This window comes from Drosophila tropicalis, unplaced genomic scaffold (genome assembly GCF_018151085.1).
Source record: "Drosophila tropicalis isolate 14030-0801.00 unplaced genomic scaffold, ASM1815108v1 contig_697, whole genome shotgun sequence".
In the NCBI taxonomy this organism is placed as follows: Eukaryota; Metazoa; Arthropoda; class Insecta; order Diptera; family Drosophilidae; genus Drosophila; species Drosophila tropicalis.
In genome coordinates this window covers 38458-53330 of record NW_027173179.1, presented here as the reverse complement: position 1 = coordinate 53330, position 14873 = coordinate 38458, and positions in this window count along the sequence as shown.

Here is a 14873-nt window from a genome sequence, read left to right as displayed (position 1 = left end):
TTGCATTAGCGGGGTTGTTGTTTTGCTTATCTCTTTTGCTTTTGTGTCTTTACCGTTGTAACCAACTATCGCGCTCTTGCGTACAAATTGTTGTTGCATGTGTTCAATTTGACCCGCTCTCCCGCTCTTTTCTATTCTTGTTTGATTTGCGCTCTCGTCTTTTGCCTACCCGCGACTCTGTGAAACGTGTTTTTGTTTTTGTGTATTCTTGCTTATTAATTTCTTTAGTTGTGAAGGCTTACTCTGCACATAAACCCTTGTGTCAGTACTGGTCAGTACATTCTTACACACAGATTTTTTGTATTCCTTTTTTAAAATAAATTTAACTTTTTAATAAAATGGTGGTCTGCTCAAAAATAATTGCATAGTTGCCACTAATGCGGTTGACTCCCATGATTATATTCTTTGTTGGTTGTGTGACAATGCGGTTCACATTAAGTGTGCAGGTTACACAGGCAGAATCAAGGAGTCTATTGCTAAAGGTGGTGGCTTAAAATATGGATGTGATGCTTGCGGGAGGTAGAGAATGAGATGCGGACTAGAGATAGTTTTGACACTTTAAGGACAGGTTTTAACAAACTCCAAGCGGAGTTTACTGCGGTGGAGACTCAGTTCAGAAGCTTATCGCTTATGAATGAGTCTCCGAAACGTAAAAGAACCAGTCCTTTGGGTGTTTCTGTATCTGTAGATCCGCCAGCGTCTCTTATCGTCCCCGACCGGTCTCATGCACCGTTCACTCCTAATGTACAGCAATTGATTTCGTTTAAGAGCCCGGTTGTGAATGCGATTAGTAAGGAATTACCGGTATCACCTGGGAATGATCTCTTAAAAACGATGCCTATTGTAGTGTCCGATGTGTCCGGGCAAGTACCCATTCCAATGGAAATTGCCGGTAGTTCTGAAAGTATTGTTACTGTATAAGTACTGTTGTTTCTAGGCTAGACCCTGTTGTCACATCTGACGATGTAATAGCCTATATTCGGAAGAAAGTTAAGTTAAAGAAAGTTAAAAAGTCCTCAAATATTGCGAGAAGATTTTTGGCCGAAACATATAATAGTTAAGGAATATACTGTAAAAAAGAAAAATCGACAACCGATTCGCCTGCCAACAACAACAGCTAACACCATTACTGCCACATCAGCATCCTGTAATGTGTCAAAAAACTAGTTTCGTCTTTTAACCTTTCTGGGTTACCAGAACGTTAGAAGACTAAAATCTAAACTTCCTAATCTCTATGAAGATAGTGTTGCTTTTGAACATAACATTCTAGGTTTTTCAAAGACGTGGCTAAAACCTGTCATTGCTGATGCATTAGTTTTTTCCACAATCTTTTTATACCCTTGCAAAAAGGGTATTTTACTTTTAATCAAAAGTGTGCAATGCACAGAAGGAATCATCTCCGACCATATAAAGTATATATAAATTCTTGATCAGCACGACGAGACGATTTCAAATACCCTCGTCCGTCCGTCTGTTCGTCCGTCTGGATCTACGCAAACTCCTATGTAGCTCCCATCCAAACGGCAAAGTCACGAATTGTGACTATTTTAAATAACTTCGTTATTTTCAGAGCTATTGTCGTGAAATTTATTACCATATTATATTTGTATAAATATTGGTAGGTTTATTATACATTTAGCGACTGTGCCAAATTTCATCAAGATTATGCTCCCGTAGGAACAATAGGTGGACAAAAGAGACTTTGATCAATTTATTGGTTATTTCCTATGCTAAGATTGTAGACCATTCTTTTCGCAAGTATTAGACTTTTTAGATAAAATGTTCTTCCAAATTGATGGCTAATAGGTAAGGAAAGAGTTACAAAAAAATTCAAAGGTATGCAAACTTTGACGCGGTCATGACTTTATTGTATATATATCTCAAGTCAATCCTGTAATAAGTTCTAGTGGAAAATCGTTAGATCTTATTTATGTAGTGGATTCTTCTTAGTGTGATGTTTTTAGTATCGAACCCTTGGTTCTTCCCGAAGACAAATTTCATCACTGAATTTAACCAGAGGGCCGGTGCTTAATTTAACCGCTTCAAAGTTTGTTCACAGTTGCAAGTTTTTCGCCATATTTTCATACCTATAGCCATCATCTTACCAAAGCAAATAACGAAGTAATTAGGAGCTATATGTTATAGCCATGCTTGATCAAATTTGACACAGTCATTTAAAGGTATAATAAACTAACCAATATCAAATTCGACAATAGCTCAGAAAATAACGAAGTTATTAGGAAAAGTCACTGTTCGTGACTTTGAAGTTTGTATTGGAGCTATATGATATAGTGGTCAGAGCCGGCTGAATCCGATATACAAACTGTGCAGTGTATATAAGCCTACATGCAAAATTTCCACTATGTAGCTTCAACGGTCTAGGAGGAGTTCGCGTTGATCCAGACGGACGGACGGACAAGGCTATTTGAACTCGCTTTGTCGTGCTGATCAAGAATATGTTTACTTTATATTATCGGAAATACTTCCTTCTATGCGTTGCACACTTCTGACCAAAAGTAATATACTTTTTTGGCAAGGGTATAAAAATTGATCTGCCCTTAATATCATCATTACTTGATTCAAATGAGCTTCAACGGTCTAGGAGGAGTTCGCGTTGATCCAGACGGACGGACGGACAAGGCTATTTGAACTCGCTTTGTCGTGCTGATCAAGAATATGTTTACTTTATATTATCGGAAATACTTCCTTCTATGCGTTGCACACTTCTGACCAAAAGTAATATACTTTTTTGGCAAGGGTATAAAAATTGATCTGCCCTTAATATCATCATTACTTGATTCAAATGAGTTACCTCGAAGTAGGTGCTTTCGTAAAACTGACTTTGCCAGCCTTAATTAAAACATTATTACTACTGATTGGTCTTATCTATACAATTGTAGATATATGAACTCAGCTGTTTCCTTCTTTTATGACACTCTTAATTCACTCTATGATATTTGCGTGCCTTTTGATAGGCAGAAACGGCTAAACAAACCTCCCTGGTTCTCTCGAGAATTATCCAACTTACAAAATGTGAGGACTCGATATTATAAAATGATGATGCTTAATCTAGTGATTGATGAAAGTTGTCTTCTTAGCAAACTTAAACTAGTTAAGCCTGCTTATGTAAACCCATTTTAAAATTGTTTTTATTGTCTGTCGAATTTCCTATTTATACCCTTGCAGTGGGTATTATAAAATTGGTCAGATGTTTGTAACGCACAGAAAGAGACGTTTCCGACCCCATAAAGTATATATATTCTTGATCAGCATGAGAAGCTGAGTCGATATAGCCATGTCCGTCTGTCCGTCGGTGCGTATGCGTTTTACTCAGCCATCTTCAGAGCTATCGGGCTGAAATTTTTTGTGTGCTTTTTATTATCTGGAGCAGATCAAGTACGAAAATTGTCAGGATCGGACCACTATTTCATATAGCTCTAGAAGAAACATTTTGAAAAAAATTTTCTAAAAATTGGAGTATCCCCATGAAATTGCTAATGTGATAGGATTGGATATAAAATATGAGATCCCAAAATTTCAATCCGATCGGATAAATAGAACACAAGTTACAGTCATAAATCGGTTCAATCGCTGCCGGCAGCGCTGCTTGCTGCCTACTACGTCATCATCAAATCAACAGAAAACATGCATACACACAGACGCAACGCTACATGAACTGTAGGGAATGAGGGAAGAAGAACAAATTGTAGTATGAAGAGTAAAATTGTTTTCTTTGTATATTGATGAATTGAGTTGCAGAAAACAAATTTTGAACATGTAAAATTATTATTGTCAAGGACTGCAAGGGTATATATACTTCGGCATAGCCGAATCTAACTTCTTTAATATTTTTCCATCTATTTGGTAGGACTCGTATATCATTCCTTCGCATAAAAATGGCGAAATTGTTCATATTCCGAAAGCTTTAAAGAAAATTATAACTTTGCAATTGCAACAGTTTTGCAGCTCTTTTATTTCGCCACTATTTTGCTCTGTTATTTTTACACTGACTTCAGTAAAGCTTTTGATTCTGTTAATCATAGACTATTAGTTTCTAAACTGACATTGGGGGTCCACCTTTTCCTTTCTTCGGTTCGTCTGTTTCCAATTCCATTCCTGTGATTTCTGGTGTACCTCAAGGTAGTCATCTTGGCCCTCTGCTTTTCACATTATTCATTGACGATTCTCATTGTTCATTCGCGTGTGCTTATGTATGCTGACGATGTTAAGCTTTGTTTTACCTATAAAGATACAGATTCATTTAGTCGGCTAAACTCATTTCTGGCATCGGAGAACACAATCCCTTCACACCAGTTCGGCTTCCGCGAAAAACATGGGACAACTGAACAAGTCAATCGAATAACATCGGAAATACGAACAGCATTCGAACTAAAAGAATACTGTGCGGCTGTTTTTCTCGACGTTGCCCAGGCTTTTGATAGAGTTTAGCTGGAGGATCTGATGTTCAAAATCCGGCAAAAACTCCCACAGTACACCCGCAAACTCATAGAATCTTACCTTGACAATAGGAACTTCGCGGTAAGATGTAATGGCTCCGTCTCGGCTGACTTTGAAATCAAAGCTGGACCGCAAGGCAGTGTACTCGGCCCACTGCTCTACCTGCTGTACACTGCAGACTTACCAACGAGTTTAGGACTTACAACGTCCACTTTTGCCAATGACACGGCAATCCTCAGCAGATCCAAATGCCCAATACAAGCCTCTGCAAATTTAGAGGAAAACCTCAAGGTGGTAGAGGAAAAGATAGCAACCTGGCGTATCCGTTGTCAACAAGCAGAAATGCAAACATGTTACATTTACGCTTAACAGAAGAAACTGCCCAGCTCTAATGCTAAACAACGTACCAATTCCTCAACCGGGGATTTCACTTACCTTGGCATCAATCTAGACAGAAGACTATCTTGGCCCGAGTACATTGAAGTTAAAAAGTCACAGCTCAAACTAAAAGCGAGTAGCTTACATTGGATCATCAATACTCGGTCCCCTCTACGTCTGGAGTATAAAGTCCTCCTATACAACTCCGTACTGAAACCCATCTGGACTTACGGCGCCGTACTATGGGGAAATGCAAGTACCAGTAATGTCGATATTATACAAAGGGCGCAGTCGAAGATTTTAAGATCAATCACGGGGGTTCAGTGGTACATACGGAACGACAACATTCAGAATGATCTAAATATACCTAGCGTAAAATCTGAAATAGGTAGTCAACAACTAAAGTATTCTGCGAAACTGGATGCACACCCAAATGTTCTTGCCAATTCCCTTACGCGAACTAATAATAGAACTCGTCTTAAAAGAAATGACAGACCAATATAATAATATGTGATTAGGGCGCCTGCAATATCCCCAGGATTTATCTTAAGTACTAGACTAAGAAAAATATCTCAAACTTGTTGTTAGGCTCTAATTTAATAGTAGATTCAACAAATATATTAAACGTTAAAAAAAAAATTTAGTCGGCTACAAGGTGATCTTAAAAACTTTCAATCCTGGTGCCAGTTTAATCTATTAAATCTGAACACTACCAAATGTAAGTTAATGACTATTTTTCGTAACTCTCCTCAACTGGTCACTTATTTTCTAAACAATAGTCCTTTAGCACGTCTTAATAATATGAACGATTTGGGCGTACTCTTGGACCATAAGTTATATTTTAACACCCATATTTCCACCAGTATCGCAAAGGCCATGAGTGTTCTGGTTTTCATTAAAAGATGGTCAATTGAACTAAAGTTCTATACAAATAAAGTTCTTTTTACTTCGCTTGTCCGTCCTATTTTAGAGTATGGATCTTGCATTTGGTCACCTCAATATGAGTCGCACCAGATTAGACTTGAATCCGTTCAAACGCAGTTCTTGCTATTTGCACTTCGTGACTTAAGCTGGGATCGAAATGTTAAATTGCCTTCGTATTCTAGTAGACTTCTTTTGATTAAGCTTTCTTCCTTTATTAATCGAAGAATTATGATTGGTGTTATTTTTGTGCACAAGCTCCTAATTGGTGATATTGACTCGCCTGAGTTATTAGCTCAGATAAAACTGTGGATGCCATTTGAATTTAAGAGAGAAATATGACAATGGCGATCACATTAAAAGATATTCGCAATTCGTTGATAGAGTTTGATGGGAGCAACTATAAAGATGTAATAGAGTGGATTTTAGATTTTAAGGGTAGTGCTGTAACAGTATAATGCAAATTGCAATGGTCAAAAAGTCTGATATTTTGGTATAAAGTAATTTTTTTTATGTATTCTTAACAGAAAATTTAACTTATTTTTTGATTATAGACACATTAGATAAAAAAAAAAACGTTTTTAAAAAATTTTTCAAATTAGTCATTTAAATTTGGCGCGGAACTAAAATCAGCTGTTTCAATGCAAGCTTAAATTATCGGTATGTAACCTTAAAATTTATTAAGCTTTGTCATTGTTTTCAGCGTGATTGTTTAAAGAAAAAGTATGTTGTAATCATGGAAAGTAAAAGCACAGATATTTAAAATTAATGTTCAGTGTTAGTTTGTCAAGATTGTGAATGTTTACCTGTGTATGTGCAATTGTTGTTGATGTCTTTTTACAGGTGAAATTTAACAAATTGAGCCGTGTTTCCTGGTGTATTACTTGTTCTGAGCGAGCTTGAGCGCGCAACTAAAAACGACATGTTCAAGATTAATGTTTATATATTTGGATTTAATAAGTTTCCTCTGCCCCTTTTTGTTCCTTTTTGAATAAATTGACATGTTGCAGCCAATTATGAGTTTCGGCGCTTAACGTTGCTGGAAGTTTGGGACAACAACAAGCGCGATGATGGTGCACTTATCATATGGGTATTGGAAAAAGTAAACAAATCTGATCTCAGTGCTGCTCAGGTAGATATATTTACTGAAAAAATCAGGATTTTTCTGAATCACGTCAAAAAATATTTGCCGCAAAGCAATCGAATGTTGCAAAGATTTAAGGCTCGACACGCAAGGTGGCTTTCGCAGTCAATTACTTTGACGTTAGATGAAAATGTGACAGATCTGGCATCTTCATCTGCAATGGCATCTTCATATTCAGATGCTGGAGAGCGCCTAAAAAGAAATTTAGCATGCGACCTAGCATCGGATAATAATTTTTCCACGCCTCATTTGCTTCACGTGGCTTCAGTTTCTGCAAAGAAAGCCAAACAGGATGAATTAGCGACAGTTTTAAAAGTCGTCAGGCATGAAGACTGCTCTGAACTAAAAAAACCTTGTTTCCAAATGAAGTCACACCTCTTACTTTGGAAGAAGCACTGGCTTTTTGATTGGAAAATGGATTGACAAAACAGCAGTACATTAACATCCAACAACTTAACAAATCTCGTGGATGCGATATTTTTCCACCGTACTCAGCCCTCCTGGAAATGAAAACGGTTTGCAGACCACCCCAAATACACATTTCGGAAAGTTGTGCACAGGTTTCAATGCAAAATATCCTAGACCATACAGCCGAAAGAATTATGGAATTGCAAAAAGAGGTATTAGCTGAAATTGATGATATTTCACATTGCACATTAATAACAAGCAACGGCTTTGATGGATCAACGGGTCAAAGCATTTATAAGCAACAGTTTCATTCGGATGAACCTGCTTCCCTTGATATTTCACTTTTTGTTACCACAATAATACCATTGGAATTAAAAGATGAAAATCAACGTATCATCTGGAAAAACAGAGCTTCACAGTCTGTTAGGATCTGCCGGCCTTTAAAAATTGAGTATGCAATGGAAAGCCAGACTAAAATATTACTCGAAAAAAAAAAGGTTTGGATGTTCAAATCGCCACCTTAAAGGATTATTTATATAAAAAGGGGGACAAAGAAGTTGTCATTAAATATGCTAAGCAAATGACACTTATTGATGGCAAGGTGCTTAACACCTTAACTGGAACGACATCCACTCAGTGCTGCCCAATATGTGGTGTAAAACCAACAGAGCTTCTGGAAACCACAGATTTTTATTCAGGAAACTTTGCACCAAGACCTGAAGGTCTTCAATACGGCGCGAGTCCATTGCATACCCGGATTCGTTTTTTCGAATTCGTCCTAAATGTGTTATAAAGGCTCGTAATTCGAAAGTGACATATTAGGCAGGCTGACAAAATGGAAGTAATGTCTCGAAAACAGAATATTCAAGACATGATGTGAAAACAAATGGGTCTCCATATAAACATGCCCAAGCAAAACGGTAGTGGCAATAGTAATGACGGAAACACAGCCAGAAGAGCCTTCTCTAATACCCGTTTGTTTTCATCAGCAACAAACTTTGATCAAGCTCTTCTACACAATTTCTTCGTGATTTCGATTACCATTTCGTCTCATGTTGACAAATTTAAGGAATTTTGTAAGAGCACATTTTCAGTGTTTCCTTTTTTTTTTTTTTTTTTTAACGTTTAATATATATTTGTTGAATCTACTCTTAAATTAGAGCCTAACAACAAGTTTGAGATATTTTTCTTAGTCTAGTACTTAAGATAAATTCTGGGGATATTGCAGGCGGCCCTAATCACTTGTTATTGGGTTGGTCTGTCATTTCTTTTAAGACGAGTTCTATTATTAGTTCGCATAAGGGAATTGGCAAGAACATTAGGGTGTGCATCCAGTTTCGCAGAATACTTCAGTTGTTGTCTACCTATTTCAGATTTTACGCTAGGTATATTTAGATCATTTTGAATGTTGTCGTTTCGGATATACCACGCTCATTGCACGACATTGCTGGTACTTGCATTTCCCCATAGTACGGCTCCAGAGTTGTATAGGAGGACTTTATGGTCCAGACGTAAAGGGGACCGAGCATTGATGATCCAATGTAAGCTACTCGCTTTCAGTTTAAGCTGTGACTTTTTTGCTTCGATGTGCTTGCGCCAAGTTAGTCTTCTGTCTAGGTGGATGCCAAGGTAAGTGACATCCACGGCTTGAGGAACTGGTACGTTGTTTAGCTTTAGAGCTGGACAGTTTCTTCTGTTAAGCATAAATGTAACATGTTTGCATTTCTGCTCGTTGACCCGGATACGCCAGGTTGCTAGCCATTCCTCTACCACCTTGAGGTGTTCCTCTAATTTTGCAGAGGCTTGTATTGGGCTGGATTTGGATCTGCTGAGGATTGCCGTGTCATCGGCAAAAGTGGACGTTGTAAGTCCCAAACTCCTTGGTAAGTCTGCAGTAGGTAGAGCAATGGGCCGAGTACACTGCCTTGCGGTACACCAGCTTTGATTTCAAAATCAGCCGAGACGGAGCCATTACATCTTACAGCGAAATTCCTATTGTAAAGGTACGATTCCATGAGTTTGTGGGTGTACTGTGGCAGTTTTTGCCGGATTTTGAACATAAGGCCAAACTCTACCGAAAGCTTGGGCAACGTCTTTTATTCGCAGTATTCTTTTAGTTCGAATGCTGTTCGTATTTCGGATGTTATGCGATTGACTTGTTCAATTGTCCCATTTTAAGATGTACCGATGCCCTCTATTCGTCACTGCGGGCCCATCCACCGGTTGGACTCCTTATCGGTGAAACTGTCTCTGTAGGAGCGCTTAAAGTTGGGTGGGCTTTCCACAGAGGATGTTTAGTGCTGCTTGGACTGAGCTCATCTATGTATTTCCTTTGAGCCCAGCTTTCCTCTTGTCTTAACTCCTTGGAGAGGTTGCGATCGGCATGCCTTAGGCGAAGTTTTGCTGCTGGTGATCGAGTAATCTGCCATTCTCTTCTTAGACGTCGTTTTTCCGTTACTAATTGTTCTATCCGCCGGTTCGTAGGCCTGTTAACAGGTTTAGTTTAAGAAGAGGCAGGTGGAGTAGATACTCTTACTGCAGCTCCCATCATAGACTCAAGTGCAGAGACGCTTATATCAATGTCCTCTGCAGCATCCAGTTTCGGCGAACAGTCAATGTGGGCACTCATGTACATTTTAAATTTAAGCCAATTTGTTTTGTTGTTTGTAAGCCTAAATGGGCGATCAAGTACTTGAGGTCTTGTTAATAGTGTGAATAGCACTGGAGAGTGATCGGAATTAAATCTAGCAGTGTATCCGCAGTGATCCGATTACGTGGAATCCTCTTGGTTACTGCGAAATCAATCAAGTCAGGCACTTTCTGTGGATCTGTGGGCCAATAAGTAGGCCTACCCGGTGAGACGCAAACCATCTTATTAAGAGGGTTGACTATTGTGTTGTACAACTGCTTGCCTTTAGGATTTACCAGGCGAGATCCCCAGTGCATATGTTTGGCGTTATAGTCACCTGCTGCAATGAAGCGATCTCCGAGTGTGTTAAAGAAATCGGTAAATTCCTTTTCAGAGATTAAGAAGCGTGGTGGGCAGTACAGGGCAACCAATGTAGTGTTGCCGCAGGTGGTTTTGACGGTTATAGCAGTTGCTTGTAGGTGCTGTGTTTCAAATCTGTTGAGGAACGAGTGTTTTATACGGTTTTTGATTAGGATACCAGTCCCGCCATGAGCTTTTCCGTCTGGATGGTTTGTTGCATAGAAGGTATATTTTGGTATTTGAAAATTATTTTTTGATGTTAAATGTGTTTCCGAAATCAGCAAAACGTCGAATTCACTTGAGTCTAGGAATAGTTGCAGTTCATTTTTGTGCTTGGAGATGCCGTTAGCATTCCAAAGACATATACGTAGGGAAGCCATTATTTATTCTCGATAAGCTTTTGGATATGCAGGTTTTGATTCCACATCAGTTCGTGCATACAGTTTTGCATGAACGTCATAAAAGTGGTCATGTTTTGATTAAGTGAGATCAATAGGGCTTCTTAGTTACTTGGAATTTGCTGGCCAAGCTCTGGTGCGCTTGGTTGCGGATTCTGTAGATGGTGGAGTGGCATAGCGACATATCTCCGACGACATATCTCCGCCCAGTACATTTTCTCCGCGCGGAGATATGTCGTTTTTCTAACGGCGGAGATATGTCGGCGGAGATAAGTCGTTACCCCGGTGGAGTGACGGGGTCTCTTTTGCGGGCTCCGTCTGTCCAGTTCGGAGCACACTAGGGAAGGATACACTTGGACTGGTTGTTCCAGGCATGTTAGATGATCAAACAGCCTTGGCGAAGAATACCTCCGGTGTAGTTTTAGAGGCGTTAAAGCTGATTTTTAGTCCATCTGGGGGTTTTCGCCCGTTTTGGTGTGATTTAAGATTTAAGACAGGACATCCTCTGTAGTTGGCCGTGTGGTTCCCTCCACAGTTACTGCATAGTCTTAGTGCGACATTGTTTCTGTCCTTGGTGCAAATGCCATCTTTATGATGTTCGCCGCAGCTAACACACACTGACCTAAGATTGCCATTGTTAGAGGTGTGGTTGTATTCCCGGCAGTTTTTACACTGCGGTGCTTGGTGTCTCTTATGGGGCTCCTCTACGGTGATTCTTCTGTGCAATAGGAGCTGTAGGTTGTAGATTGGGTGCACTTCATTTGGCTTCGACCGCTTTGCATCTGGTTGGAGCTCGATTTTAAAGAGCGGCTGTGCGACTTTGTTCCTGTTGATGATGTTGACAACGGATTTGACCGCAAACCCCTTTTCGACCAACGCGTCTGCTATTTCTTGAGTAGGGAACGATGGCTCAATCCCCTTCAACACAACCTGGAGCCCTTTACTGCTTTTTAGTTGGTAGGTATAGAAGTTGATGTTAGCATTACGGAGGTACTTTTCGATGACATTTAATTTCTTTTATGTTACCCCTATTGAGAGGGGTTACAACAAAGTTATTAGCCCCTACTATTTCTACTAGCTTCGAAATCAGGGCGGATGTATAAAAGGGGTGGTCAAGCCGACTTAACTTTATCTACAGCGCCGGCTTGATCATGTTGCTGATCGGCAAGAATTTTAAAACGATTCCCGCTAAGGGGTGCTACTCGTTCATTTGGTTTGGTTATTTTCGTCGTATTGCCACTTTTTTTCTTTTTGCGGGCTTAGCTTCCGCTTAGTTATTTTAATATATCTATCTATTCCAGTTTGGACAGAAGTCGTTGGGGGTTCTATTGTGTCTGACTTTGGGCGACTTGTCGTTGACGTCCGATTCTACAACGCCGTTTGTCATTTTTGCTTTAAAGTTGGTCGTGATTATAGTGCCGTCTTCCAGCATTCTGCGGTGCCCCCCTTTATCAGTCTTGGCAGGCAAGAATAATCATCCAGGTGGGTGAGGTCCGATTCCTTACATATGGTGATATTGCCCATGGTTTGGCAATTCCTCGATATAATGAAAGTATCTCGTGGTCCTACCAGATTTTTTCCCGAGGGAAATGTCAAGTTGTTGGTTGTTTGTTATAGTTGGCCTGATGATCTGCACCGAATATTCCTGTTGTAGTAGTCGTGGCATTGCTATGTTGTATAGGAGCAAGGTACCTTTCACGAAGATGGTTGGTTGAGCGAATTCAATGGCCTCTATGATGTTATTGTAAGGCAGGCTTGGTGTAGTCTTGATGATATCCTGTAGTTCGTCTATGTCCAGCAGGTTTGAGTTTATCACGCCGACTTTACCGAGTTGGCATGCTCGCACAATTTCGTCCAGGTTTCGTTCAAGCAATATGATCTTATTTAGTAGAATGGACAATTCGGAGTCGTTGTCCTTGTTGATCGTGTTCAAGGCTCCTGCTAATTCGTTTATTTTGTCGAATGCTTCTTGGATACCGGACAAGAATTGTTTATTTACGGTAAACTGCTGGTTATTCTCCCTAATCAGGGAATCATGGGATTGTAAAATCTGGTCCCAGTCAGCTGCAACTGGAGATCCTGCTACCCATTTCCAAGCCGAACCTAACCATTTGAGTGATCGTCTAGCCTTCCTGTTGGAGACATTGAGTTCTTCAATTTTTTTGTTTAAATCTTTAATTTTGAGAGAGGCCCGTGTTTTCAGGTCGCATAATAGGTATTGGTCCAGGGCTAGTGATAGGTTCTCCGCAAGGCCCGCAAAAGATTCAAGAGGAATTACGTGCACCAAGTTTGTGTGTCCTTCTATTCTCCATCCTTTTCCTTGCTGTAACGTCACGATTGGGGACTCGTATTTAAAAACTTGGTAGCTCTCCACCGATGAGAGACACAAAATGAGGGGGCTTGTAGTGGAAGTAGAAGGGTGTTTTTAGTGTGATATTAAATTTAACTTAGCTTCTAGTTGTTTAAGTGCTATGTGTATAGGTGTGTTTCTACTTAATGTGTGACTTGTGTAGCTTCTTCCCTGTTTGTGTGATTACTGTAACCCTTTTGTCTTGAGCAACTTTTTCCTGAAAAAATCTCTTTGCGTGTTTTAATTTGTTTGTTGGCCACGAGAATTTCTTGGTCAATCTCATATGACAAAGGGTTGTCCCTTTTCAGATTCTTGGCCCTATTTGTAATTGCTTATTGATGCTCGAGCAAACCTCTAACGTTCTCCAGGAGTGTTTCTTTGGGATTGGCGGTTTCGCCCACGCCTTATGCAAATGTTCGATTAAAAAAAGATCGACGGGTTTTCTTTTTAGTTACGGAGTGTATGGATTGATTGTATCTTGTGACCGTCAACTTTGCCAACTGCGCAGCGCTCAACTTCGGGTGCTACATGCGTAAACGTCGGTATATTTCTAGGAACGTTTTGCGAAGGGGTCCGGTAAATCTCGATTTGTAGTTCGTGCAGATGGTTGACGATGATGGGACATAACAATCCTCGCTAGTTGTCCATTACTATTAATTTAGGCTCTGAGAAATATGCTAGAACGTCCATAACTTTTTCTTTGAGGTGTATAGACGATCTGTTCTCGATAGGGAACAACATTGCTTATTTCGAGAATTTGTCAATGCAGGACAAAAACCATAGTTTTTCAATTACGAAGAGGTCGATGTGTAGAATTTCGCATGGCATGCAAGGTATCGGTGTCGGCCGCAGGTGACGTTTCTTTGGTCGTCGGTTGTATTTTTGTGTTCCACATATAGTGCATTTCGACACATAACTCCTGGTTTTGGCCGCCATTTTTGGGAAATAAAACCTCAAGAGAATTTGCTGTTTGTTCTCCAGGTAATTCCTATGGGCTCTTCGGTGTTCTTTTTGGATTATGTCCTGGATTTGATCCTCTGAAGTTATATCCTCTACTATTTCTTGTGCTAGGCGGACTTTATACCCGTTAAAATATTCTCAGATTATGGATTGTATGTCGGAAATGGCGATTTCCGGGACCTTGATTCCATTAAGATGAGTTTTGGAAAGTGCTCCTTCAAGAGCAGTTCTAGATAGGGCAATGTTTTTAGTCAGATTTATATGTACCATATGTCGCTGGAATCCAGGGTATGGTCTGGCTTGTAATTTCCCTTGTAAGGATTATCGTTGCTTCTATAGTTTTTATCGGAGAGTGGGGCCCGATGATCATTACTCCCCTGGCTGCTGCTTGGCGAATTGAGCCGGAACTCATGGATCTTGCTGACGACACCTAAAGCTGCACGGTGTGCGGCGTTTAATGTCGTTGGGACGAAATGAAAGAGATGTATCCTAAGTTCCCGGTTAAGGTTGCGAATAAATTCGCATGAGCTGTTTATTTCTTGTTGTCGGAGTGTGGATTCCTTTAGTTCAAGCGATAGAGGTCTTTCGTTAATTTTCTCTACATACAACCTGTGCAGTGCTCGAAATTTAACGTAGTAGGCTTCTACTGTGTCACGTTTTTGTTGCAGGTTCCGCATGGCAGACAGGATGCCCTCCGGGGATCGTTGATTGGAGAAGTGACTTCTCAGCACGCGTTTAATGGCTTCCCATGACGTGTTGTCCCCCTCTTTTTCGTAGTAAATATCAGCGGCTTCGCCGGTCAATTTCAGCCGCACACGCCTTAACATCATTTTATACGCGGTTTGGTTCCCATTTGCCGCGATTTCA